We start from the raw sequence: 12,758 nt of genomic DNA on the forward strand, positions 1-12,758 counted from the left end.
TTGGATGTGTTTTATTTCTTTCTCTTGACTGATCGCTTTGTCTAGGACTTACAGTACTATGTTGAATAGGAGTGGTGAGAGTGAGCATCCTTGTCTTGTTCTGGTTCTCAAGGAGAATGTTTCCAGCATTTGCCCATTCATACTAGGCCAACATCACAGGCCCAGTATGATGTTGCCTGTGAGTTTGTCATAGATGGCTCTTATTATTTTGAAATGAGATGCCTTCAATGCCTAGTTTGTTGAGGGTTTTTAACATGAAGTGATGTTAAATTTTGTTGAAAGTCTTTTCTGAATCATGGTCATGATCATATGGTTTTTGTTTTTAGTTCTGTTTATGCGGTGAATCATATTTATTGATTTGCATATGTTGAACCAAGCTTGCATCACAGGGATAAAGCCTACTTGATCACGGTGGGTTAGCTTTTTGATGTGTTGCTGGATTCAACTTGTTAGTATTTTGTTGAGGACTTTTGCATCTATGTTCATCAAGGATATTGGCCTGAAGTTTTTTGTTGTTGTTGTCTCTACCAGGTTTGGTATCATGATGATGCTGGCCTCATAGTTGGAGAGGAGTCACTCCTCTTCTGTTTTTTGGAAAAGTTTTAGTAGGAATGGTACCAACTCTTCTTTACACATCTGGTAGAATTCAGCTGTGAATCCCTTTGCTCCTGGGTTTTTTCTGGTTGGTAAGATTTTGATTACTGATTCAACTTCAGAAATTGTGATTGATCTGTTCAGTGATTCAATTTCTTCCTGGTTTAGCCTTGGGAGGTTGTATGTTTCCAGGAATTTTTCAGTTTCTTCTAGGTTTTCTAGTTTGTGTGCACAGAGGCGTTTGTAGTAGTCTCTGAGGGTTTTTTGTATTCCTGTGGGGTTAGTGGGAAAGTGCTCTTTGTCTTTCTAATTGTGTTTATTTGGATTATCTCCCTTTTCTTCTTTATTAGTCTAGCTAGTGGTCTATCAATCCTATTTATTCTTTCAAAAAACCAATTTTTGGACTCCTTGATCTTTTATATGTTTTGTGTATGTGTCCCAGTTTCCTTCAGTTCAGCTGCGATTTTTGTTATTTCTCGTCTTCTGCTAGCTTTGGGGTTGTTTTGCTTTTGTTTCTCTAGTTCTTCTAGAGATGACATTAGGTTGTTAATTTGAGATCTTTCTAACTTTTGTACATGGGTGTTTAGCACTATAAATTTCCCTCTTAACACTGCTTTAGCTGTGTCCCAGAGATTCTGGTATGTTGTATCCTTGTTCTCATTAGTTTCAAAGAGTTTCTTGATTTCTGTCTTAATTTCATTGTTTACCCAAATGTCATTCAGGACCAGGTTAATTTTCATGTAATTGGATGGTTTTGAATAATTTTCTTAGTATTGATTTCTATTTTTATTGTGCTGTGGTCCAAGAATGTGTTTGATATGATTACAGTTTTTCTGAATTTGCTGAGAATTGTTTTATGGCTGATTGTGTGGTCAATTTTAGAATATGTGATATGTGCAGATGAGAATGTATATTCTGTAGTTTTTGAGTGGAGAGTTCTGCAGATGTCCGATGTCCGTTAGGCCCATTTTGTCAAATGTAGAGTTCAGGTCCCAAATATCTTTGTTAGTTTTCTGCTTCAGTGATCTGTCTAAGACGATCAATGGGGTGCTGTCTTCTCCCACATCATTGTGTGGTTGTCTAAGTCTTTTTGCAGATCTCTAAGAACTTGCTTTATGAATCTGGATGCTTCTGTGTTGGGTGTACATGTATTTAAGATAGTTAGATCTTCTTGTTGAATTGAACCCTTACCATTATGTAATGTCCTTCTTTGTCTTTTTTTATTGTTGTTGGTTTAAAGTCTGTTTTGTCTGAAATTAGAATAGCAATCCTTATTTTTTTCTGTTTTCTGTTTGCTTGGTGGATTTTTCTCCATCCCTTTACTTTGAGCCTATGTGTGTCACTGCATGTGAGATGGGTCTCTTGTAGACAGCATATAGTTGGGTCTTGTTTCTTTATCCAACTTGCCATTCTGTGCCTTTTAATTGTGACATTTAACCCATTTACATTCAAGGTTAATATTGATATGTGCAGGTTTGGTGCTGTCATTGTGTAGTTAGATGCCTATTATGCAGACTCGACTATGTGGTTGTTTTATAGTGTCAATGGTCTATGTACTTCAGTGTGTTTTTGTGGTGTCTGGTAACACTCTTGTCTTTCCATATTTAGCACACCCTCAAGGACCTATTGTAAGACAGGCCTGTTAGTAACAAATTTCCTTAGCATTTGTTTTTCTGGAAAGGATCTTATTTCTTCTCCATTTATGAAGATTAGTTTGGCTAAAAATGAAATTCTTGGTGAAAATTTATGTTCTCTAAGAATGCCAAAAATAGGCCCCCAATCTCTTCTGGCTTGTAGGGTTTCTGCTGAAAGGTCTGCTGTTAGCCTGGTGGGGCTCACTTTGTAGGTGACCTGCCCCTTTCTTTCTAGCTGTCTTTAACATTTTTTCTTTTATTTTGACCATGGATAATCTGATATCTGTGTTTTGAGGATTGTCATCTTGTATATTACCTCACAAGGGTTCTCTGCATTTCCTGGATTTGAATGTTGGCCTCTCTAGCAAGATTGGGTAAATTCTTGTGAATGATATCTTCAAATATGTTTTCCAAGTTGCTTCCTTTCTCTCCCTCTCTTTCAAGGAGGCTTATAAGTCATAAATTTGGTCTCTTTACATACACCCATATTTCTAAGAGGTTTTGTTCATTCTTCTTTTTTGATTTTTCTCTATTTTTGTCTGCTTGAGTTATTTCAGAGAATTTGTCTTCAGCTCTGAGATTCTTTCTTCAGCTTGGTTGATTCTGCTGTTAATATTTGTGATTTTATTACAAAATTCTGGAAGTGAGTTTTTCAGCTCTATCACTTCAGTTTGGTTCTTCTTTAAAATGGCTGTTTCATCTTTCATCTCCTGTATCATTTTATTATATTCCTTAGATTCCTTGCATTGGGTTTCAATTTTCTTCTGAATGTAAATGATCTTCATTCCTATCCATATTTTGAATTCTGTTTCAAATGTTTCAGCCATTTCAGCCAGATTAAGAGCCATTGCTGGGGTTGTTTGTTTGTAAGGAGATAAGACACTCTGGCTTTTTGAGTTGCCAGAGTTATTGAGCTGGTTCTTTCACATATGTGTGAGCTGATGTTCCTTCAATCTTTGAAGTTTCTGTCCTGTTGTTTTTTTGTTTGTTTGCTTTGTGTGTTTTGTTTTGCTTTTATCTTCTTTGATGCCTTTGGGGGTTTGATTATGGTATAAGGTGGGTTCAAGTGACTGGATTTGGTTCTAGTCTGCTCCTGGATCTTGGAGGAGCCCCTCCAGTTATTGTCTTCATGCCCGCATTTCTTTTGTTGGGTGTTCTGGTCCATGGGGCTCCCTCAGGCAGGGGTCACAATTGACAGACAGGTTGTATCCTTGCCAGGCTGGCCCTAATTTGTGTCTGAGTGCTTCCTGCAGGAAATGTGAGATTGCACCTGCCTGCAGAGTTCAAGTAGAAGCAGGACTGCTGGACTAAAAGCTCTGGTGGGTGTGGGCATACTGGCTATGAGAGACAGGAGTCAGTGAAGTTTCCTGCCTTGCTGTCTGCTTGTTTCTGGGACAACAGGAGGCTGCACCCCTTGGCAAATTCAGGCATAAGTAAAACTTCTGGGCTGGAAGCTCTAGCAGATGTACCTTGCCTGCTTATGAGAGGTGGAATTGAGTGGAGTCTCCCATCCTGCCATCCAGGTATTACTTGGAACAGCAGAAGTCTGTGTCCACCAGCTAAGTTCAGACAGATGTGAGACTGCTGAACTGGAAGCTCTAGGAGGCATTGCCCACCTGGTTACCAGTGGAGGGGGTAGGTGGAGTTGCCAGCCCTGCCATCTGGGTGCTTTCTGGGACAACAGGTGACTGCAGCTGCTGGCCAAGTTCAGGCCATAGCAGGACCACTGAGTCAGAAGCTGGCACTGAGCCCCATCTGGTGAAGGAGGTGGAGCAATTTTATTGCTCCCAGGTGCCACAAATATATGGCCTCTACTGGGGCTGTGATACCAGTGCTGGTCTGCTCCAGGGCCCAAGGCTTGTAGAGGTCTCCTTGAACTCTTGAGTTGCACATGCAACTCTCTGCCTTAGCCTAGAAGCATGGTGGAGGGGTTCAGGGGGTCCAGGAGTATTCTTCCATTCTGAGTCTTGCACAGGTCCCTGTGGAAAGTGTGAATCCCCCAAGGGGCTCTCACTTACTCAGTCTTTCCCATGTTTAACAGATTCTCCTAGCTCCTTACTGAGCCCAGACAGTCTAGTGCCCAGATTCTCTCCTCTCTGCTCTCTATGTCCCCCTGCTGCCGTGACAGATCCCAACATGATTTCTCAGCTTGCAGGATTGGTGTTCACTAGCCCATTTGTTTCCTCTCCTTGAGAGTGGCATACAAGAGCTGCCTGTCGTCCACTATCTTGGCCCCAATTTTTTTTCCTCATGAGTCATTTTATTTACTCATTTCTCATTCTACAAATAGTCTTTGAGGGCTTGCCATCTTTCCATTACTATGTTAATAGTTGAGGATATTAAGGTATGAATAATAATATATAGCACCTAATTTTAAGGAGATCTTAGAAAAGAAGAAAGGGGACAGTGAGAAAAATAGAATAAAGAAAAGCTTAAGTAAAGTAAAATGAACATTCACAGCAAGGAGATATTACATCCATGTAGAAGGGGACAGGGAAGGATTTGCAAAAAGATAACTGAAAATTGGATCCTGCTTAATATTTGGTGGTATTGGGTGGAATGTTTATTCTCCTTTCTTCATGTTTCTGTGGAAGAACTTCAGCTAGAATAACACTTCTGACCACTCCCCCCACTCATTTCACCTTCCACAGAGAGTTAAATAATAAGTTCAAGAGCAGAAACTGAGCATGCTTGGCTTAGCCCATTTTGTTTTCTATTGCATGACCCTTTGGAGTAGGAGTCTCTCTGCATGACCCTTTGATTTGATCTATCTTTTGTTATGCAATAAAAAAAAATCCTTAATGCCTCTTTCTTCAGTTAACTTTATCAATAATAAAGGAGACCATATAACCTGTGCCTGTCTCCTGAGTCTATCATAGAAGAGGAAGAAAGGTGTTATTATTTCATAAACAATCTAATAATAGACTTTGGATGTGTTGAGATAGAAGAGATGAGGGGAAAAGATAAGCAAAGACACAGATACAAAGTTTGGAGGAACATTGAGTATGTCAAATAGGAATTAAGTATGAATGAAGAGAGAAGTAGAAGATGAAGTAAAAAAGAAAGATTGGGGAATGTATTAGTCAGGGTTCACCAGAGAAACAGAACCCATAGGATAAATATAGAGATATACCAAAAGAGATTTATTATGAGGAACTGGCTCAAGCTGTTACGAAAGCTGAAGACTCCCACTATCTGCTGTCTGCAAGCGAAAGGCCCAGGAAAGCTGATGCTGTAGTTCCAGTCCAAAACTGAAAGCCTGAGAGCCAGGGAAGCCACTGGCGTAAGTCTCAGTTTCATTCCAAAGGCCAAGAACCAGGAGCACTAATTTCTGAAGGCAGGAGGAGATGGACATCTCAGCTCACGCAGAAGGAGCAAGTTTGCTCTTTCTTCACCTTTTTGTTCTATTTGGGCCCTCAATGGATTGGTTGATGCCTGCCCATGCTGACAACAGCAATCATCTTTCTTTATGCTGCCTACTGATTCAAATGCTAATCTCTTCCAGCAACGCCCTCAGGTGCACCTAGAAATAATGTTTTACCAGCTATCTGGGCATCCCTTAACCCAGTCAAATTAACACATAAAATTAACCATCACGACTATTCTTGAAAGATCTAGAAAGCCAGGCTAATGCTTCAGAATTCTTTCATAGCCAATAGAGAGGTTCTGGAGTCCTGTATTTGCAGAGTATCTAATATTGGACTAACACTCCCAAGAAAACAATGATAAACTCTAAGCAAATATTAAAAACAATTCTTTGAAGATGCTAGAAAGTAGTCAAAAGCAGGCCGAAATGGAGATGATTTGATCCTAAAAAATGGAGATGATTGGATCTCACCCATAAGGGGTGAGATCCACCCTTGGCTTTCTTACTGGGGCAATCCTTAGCCCCACTGAACTAGAAGTAAAACCACACCCTTATTATAGAAGTCAGAACAAAGTTGGGACTGCTATAGTGGCTGGAAATTAAGGGAAAAAAATCTCAGAGAAAAAAGAGTCATAGAAAGGGAATTCCAAAATCTGCAATATAAACTTCACTTAATCTTTGGCTGACTGCTGAACTATGCATATGAGAGGTGAGACTCCAGGAAACTTGGCAGGAAAAACAACTCTTAAAATGCTGAAGATCTAAGAAATATTTCAGTAGCTGCCCAATGCAGGAGAGACAGAGTTTGAGGTTAAAGGAGCTTGGTAAAAATTTTAAACTTTCAATAAAAAACAGAAGAGCCATGTCTTAGGAGTAAAAACTATGTTCTAAGGCTAAGAAATTCACTCTAGGACTGAAGGGCAAACCAACATTGGTTCAAGATAATATGCCATTAATTTAACTCCTTACTGGAACAAAACTCAACTCCTTTGCAGAGGAAGAGGACAGAATTCATATCTCTACAACATTCCAACCACAATGTTCAGTATATAATTAAAAATTACTAAGCATATAAGTCAATAAGAAAATATTATCTAGAGTCAAAGTAAAATTAGTCAAAATTAACAGACTCACAGATGACAAAGTCATTGGAATTAGATGAAAAAGACTTGAAAGTGTTAGAAATATGCTAAGGGAACTACATGAAAAAAATAATATAATGGGTGAAAAGAAGAAAATTTCAGGAGACGTATAAAAACCATGGAAAGGACAAAACAGAAATCCTAGAGTTAAAAAAAAATACAATATCATACATTAAAAATTCATTGCATGTGATTAACAATAGAGTGGACATGACAAAAGAGATCACTGAACTTGCAGACAGGTCAATACAATCATTCAATCTGAAGCATAAAATGAAAAAAATTTGCAAAAATAACAAAGCTTCAGTGACTCGTGGGACAGTATCGCATGGTATAAAAGCATGTATTTGGTGTACAAGAAAGAAGAGAGAAGGAGAATAGGATAGAATAAGTATTTGGAAAAATGTGGGACAATATTTTTTCCAAATTTGATCACAAACAGCTACCCATAGATCCAAGAAGTTCAGTGAACTACAGCAAGATATGCAACTAAGCACAACAAAGTTAAAACAAATTTTTCAAAGAAGTTAGAAGAAGGAAAAGAGACTTATCATATACAAGGGAACAAAGGCAAGAAAATCAGCTGACTTTTCATCAGAAAATAATGGAAGACAGAAGACAATGAAAAGTTATCTTTAAAGCCTATTATCAATAAAATATCTTCCAAAAATAAGGGTGCAATAGACACATTTTCATGAACAAAAACTAGGACAATTTTTTCACAAGCAAACCAACACTACAAGAAGTGCTAAAGAGAGATATTAAGATTGAAGAAGAATAATACTAGGTTGAATTTGGATCTACAGGAAGATATAAGGTGATGAAAATATTTAAAATAGGAGTAAATATAAAGGACTACTTTTCTTTTTTTCTTAAATTTGTCAAAAGTCAGTTAAATGTTTAAAGGAAAATAACAATGTATTTTGAGGTTTACAATATTTTTGGAAGTATGGCAATAATATTAGTTTGGTGCAAAAGTAATTCCTGTGTTTGTCATTAAATACCATGTAAAAATACGGAAAAGAATATAAATGAGCTAATGGTCAATGGAGAATCTTGGCAAATTTTTGAACAGAGAACTGGGCAGCAAAGTGACACAATTTAAACTGTTCCTTTAGAAAAGTCGTACAGTAGCATGACACAGGACAGATGAGAAGGAGCAGCATATTGGATGTATTGAGGAAGATCCCATAGGACTTGGAAACTGATAGGAAGTGGTACAGGGAAAATAACAGTGATGTTAAACAGCACTTCCATTTTGGGGGGAGGCGGTGATAAAGTTGGTATTATCGTTAAAGAAACAGGGAACTTTGTAGACAGAACTACCATGGGAAGAAAACGGTGAGTTTACTTATGGTTTTACCAAGTCTGAAGTATAGGTGAGATCACATAGGTGGAGACAGATGGCAAGCAATTCAAAGTATGGGTCTCTCCTACACAAATTCCAGTGTCTGTCCTCAAAAATTTACGGGTTTTATGTGACTTGTTTTCACCATTTGCTACATGATATATTGAAAAAAATTTTAATATATTCAAGCTGTTAGCAAGAGAAATATATGTAAACTATAGAAGAGTAGGAGATTTGTAAAATAGTTTGTCAAAAAGTCTTTTGGTCCACCCTCCCATCTCTGAGCAAAGGAGTAGGGCCAAAAGCCAGCAGCCTCTGAGCTTCAGGCCAGACAAAAGCACACTTGCTTTGCTCTGCAGACTGACAGGCTGGTTTCTGACTATTCTTTAGTTGCTGCCTAGTTGTTGCCCATATTACCACTTACCCTTCCTTCTCTATGTTCCTGGATTTTGTGATGTTCTGAATCCATCACTATGTACACAGAAAAATGATAAGACTAGTAGGAAGAACCAAGAGGCCAGCCCTTCCCATTTACCTATCCCTCTCTCCCTTTCTCCCTCCCCTGGCAGTTATCCAATGGAGAGACCACTTATGCATTAAGCTGTGACAGATACCACTGGAGGGATTTGCCTTATGCCTACCTCATATTTAAGTTTTCATTTATTAACCCTTCTTCTAACTGTCCTGAAGTCAGTCCTACTATAAATCGAATTATGAAGTAGATAAAGATATTCTTCAACACTTTCCCACATTTGGGGACCAATTACCAAAGGTGACCTGTGTCCTCCCACTGCCCAGTGTCCTACTCTGGTGCCCTCCAGATAATTCACTCTTCTTCTTTTTCCCTCTCTCTGTATATCCCCTCACTTTTGAAAACTTCAACTTCCTTACTATTTCCAACATCAGGGAAAAGTTAGAAGAAAAATAATTTAATTGACCTAATTTAAATAATAATGTCATTATTGGAATCTTAGCCTCAGCCTGAGAATTTGCTTTATTTTTAAACTCTCGTATACTCAGGTGAACCTCTGGACCATGTGATAAGGGGGGAAGAAAAAGTGCAACCTTTATTTTAGTCTGTAGTATTATAATGCTAAAATAAGTTAGCACTAACTATGCTATTCATTTTAGTGTACTCTGCTTCACAAAATATTGTTTAACGTTCCAGGATGAAATCTAAATATAAGACAATGAGATCATAGTATTCTTATTTTCCATATGGAAAAACTATCCAGACAGGTCTACTTACCTTCATCATTCCCTTGTATCCCTGCTTTCCTCTCTTGGGTGAAACATTATTGATAAGCATGTATAGGGCCACATTTTCTCCATCTGCTTCACATGTTTATGCTATTTTAACATCTTGCCTGCTTCACTCCCTCTTTTTCCCTATTTAGGGCTATTTTCATTTTTTGACCACTAACAAGAAATTAATAAAGGAACTCAAAAGATTCTTAACTTTGCCCCTTTTCTGGCCCAGTTTAAGATTTAAATATATATAATTGATTAAGAGTTAGGCAAAAGTTAAGAGAAAGGTAACTTCATGTCATTTCCTTACCCCAAAAGTGACTTTTCATTATGTAGATTGTTTCTAACCGTTTCTTTGCCTCTCCTCCATTCTGCAAAGTCCATCTCCATCCTCACTTGCTCCTCCTCTTCCTGAACTTTCATAGAGCTTCTTGTCAATATCGCACACTTTATACTCCACATTCAAGCACTCTCAACTTCTCCATGTGTGTAAATACTGCTTCTCCACCGAGACCATGAGTTTTTAGAGATGAGAACCTTATCCTATAAATCTTAACACATCTTGTAGTTCAAGGCATATAGTAAAAATGCAGTGGCTTGAGGGGTTAAACTCTTTAACAATAAGAACCCATGGAGAGTCCTCAATGATCCTGGAGTAGCTTAGAGGCTTGTCTCGTGGCTTGCAATTTTCCAAATAGTTTTCCGCAATGGAAACCCCGAAATAGCCATTGAGTACAAAGCAGGACAGAATCAAACACCAATATCTAGTCAGTGAGGGAATTTCCTTATTCTTCTATTTGGCTGATGTTTTCTGAACGTTTCCTGTGTACGTTTACATGGTACTAGGAAGAAAAGTTTGTAGAAGACAATTCCTGGGCTCCAAGAATGCAAATTAAACACTAAAAAATGTAAAATCAAGAAATGATTAAATTCTGGTGTTTTCAGGAATGAAGAAAATAGTAAATAATAGAAAGAGGAAGCTAAAAAGGATTTACCCATTTTATCTTAATCATTATGATCATCAGTTCATATTTAATTTGGGGACTAAAGGATGCAAAATCATAGTTTATCACGGTGAGTTGCATAATAGAACATAAAAAGCACTTGCTTTTATGTGTTTAAATAAAAAAACTAGAATTTAAATTATTATAAACTGAATAGCTGAATGGCACTGACAAATAAGGAAACAGAGTGCCTATTCATAGTATCATTGAAATATTGGTATAACACATTGAGAGAAAAGTAATTGTGTACATTCAAGACAATTTTCATGGCTGAAGAACACATTAAGTTGTCTATCTTTGAGTTGATTTATTTTACGTTTCTCTGAAACAGAGTCATGACAGGCCAATGGAAACAAAATAAAATAGAGCGTATTATTCTGCCTTTTTTTTTTCTTTGGGAATAAGCTCAGATCTGAACACACTGATGAAGGCCATATGGCCTTTGCTGCTGCTGAGAATCGACACGAATGCATTGATGGATTCCACAATTCTAACTATGGGCTGAAATCAGGTGGAAAGTAGGTGACAGCTAACACAAAATTCTAGGTGGAGAACAAAATGCTAGCAATACTAATTACTGACTATCCCATTTACTCTAGTATGAATAAAACCTTGGGGAGAAGAGTAAAACCTGAAAATCATTGAGTTTCCAAGTGGATATTCTAAGAATGTACACAGCTCTGTACTGTTTCCTCTGCCTGGAATGGTCTTCCTCTACACAGTCCATGAACTCATCCATTCGCTTCAATCAAGTCACCTCTCAAACATTGCCTCTTCAGAGAGGAATTCCTAGACTGCTCTATCTACAATTTCAGCACCCCATTCCTATCACTCCTGACTCCTCACTGTGCTTCCAGTCAGAATAATCTGTGTTATAGTGCCATAATAGCTAACCCTCAAATCTTGGTGGCTTAAAAAAAAAGTTTATCACTATGAAAAATCTACCGAAAGTTGAGCAACTCTCCCAGGCAGTCCTCCTTCATAAATCCTCATCAGTATAAACCAATACACCTTGCATAGCAAGTGAAAGTGTGGTGGACAGTCAAGGCCATGAAGTAAAGATTTCTACCCAAAGATGACACAGATCACTTCCACTTACATTTCATTGGCCAAAGCCACACTAAACTACAAGTGGGCAGGGAAGTGTCATCCTCCTACGTGTCCAAGTGGATGTAAGAATGTCTGGCACATCATGCTTTATTTGTCTTCATGACACTTTTCATCTAACATCATTTAATATATTTTATTTGTTATTATTTGACCCTCCTTACTAGAATGTAAGCATTCTGAGGGCAGGGAACTTATCTATTTGTTCGTTGCTTTACCCTCAGCTCTTAGAACAGAGATTCTCGATTAATATTTATTGAATGAACAAATAAGAACACAGAAAATACTATGTTTTACACAAGGAATTACTAGTGCAAATGCTTAAAGGACCCAGCTGTTAATATAGCAAGGGAAGCAAGCAAGGTTAGAACTGTGGCTAAGTGGAGCACTTCTTCCATTACCTAAAGGCCACTAGTTGCTGCCTTGAATGATGGACCCAGCATAGCTAGATCTGATTTTTTTTTTTTTTTTTTTTTTTTTTTTTTTTTTTTTTTTGAGGCAGAGTTTCACTCTGGGCTGGAGTGCAATGGCGAGTCTTGGCTCAGTGCAATCTCTGCCTCCCAGTTTCAAGTGATTCTCGTGCCTCAGCCTCCCGAGTAGCTGGGATTGCAGGTGCCCACCACCACATGCCCGGCTAATTTTTGTGTTTTTAGTAGAGACGGGGTTTCACCATGTTGGCCAGGATGGTCTCGAACTCCTGACCTCAGTTGATCCACCTGCCTCGACCTCCCAGAGGGCTGGGATTACAGGTGTGAGCCACCATGCCTGGCCTGCTAGATCTGATTTTTTTATGAGAAGTTAAAAATCTTGATTTTTAAATGAAAGCTCTGATTTTTTCATGTGGTTCAAAAGTTGTCAAAAACATACGCAGGTCATACCCAGCAAACATGAATGTTAGTCTATGCCTTGTGCTCTAGGTGGAAAGACTGAACGAATGAGTTTTGAGATTTACAAAGTTTCAATTAAGTGAAGAGAAAATGCGAAAAGAGAGGAAAAGTAGAATCTCCACATTCATCTCTCTGTCACCTAAACTCTTATTTGGAGGGATCCCTGCTCTACCTCTTTCCCTCTCACCCCTACTCCTCTTTACCCAGGAATTTAGAAAATACCCCTATATTTCTAGAACTAGTTTCATTTATTTATTTTGAATCCTTTGAATAGGAGTCAACCTTGCCTTCACTGATGTTATTGTGTGTCTTACATAGCAATATCTAAACAAATGAGAAACCATGGGGAGAGATCTTCAAGGTGAAAACATTTAGAATAAAGAATTGCTGTGTTTAAAATGGCACTGGCAGTATAAAAGATCTAATA

The 12,758-nt window shown here is 38.2% G+C and overlaps 1 long non-coding RNA gene across 2 annotated transcripts in view; it reads right to left on the reverse strand.

Annotated features, from left to right (window-relative positions):
- The window catches only part of LOC129143330 (uncharacterized), a 296,072-nt gene that overhangs the window by 11,906 nt on the left and 271,408 nt on the right, over positions 1 to 12,758 (reverse strand). For both annotated transcript variants that reach the window (XR_010149875.1, XR_010149873.1), the window contains one exon: positions 9,644 to 10,232. This is a non-coding gene — a long non-coding RNA (uncharacterized LOC129143330). The remainder of the gene's footprint in view (positions 1 to 9,643; positions 10,233 to 12,758) is intronic.

This window comes from Pan troglodytes, chromosome 13, assembly GCF_028858775.2.
Source record: "Pan troglodytes isolate AG18354 chromosome 13, NHGRI_mPanTro3-v2.0_pri, whole genome shotgun sequence".
NCBI lineage: Eukaryota > Metazoa > Chordata > Mammalia > Primates > Hominidae > Pan > Pan troglodytes.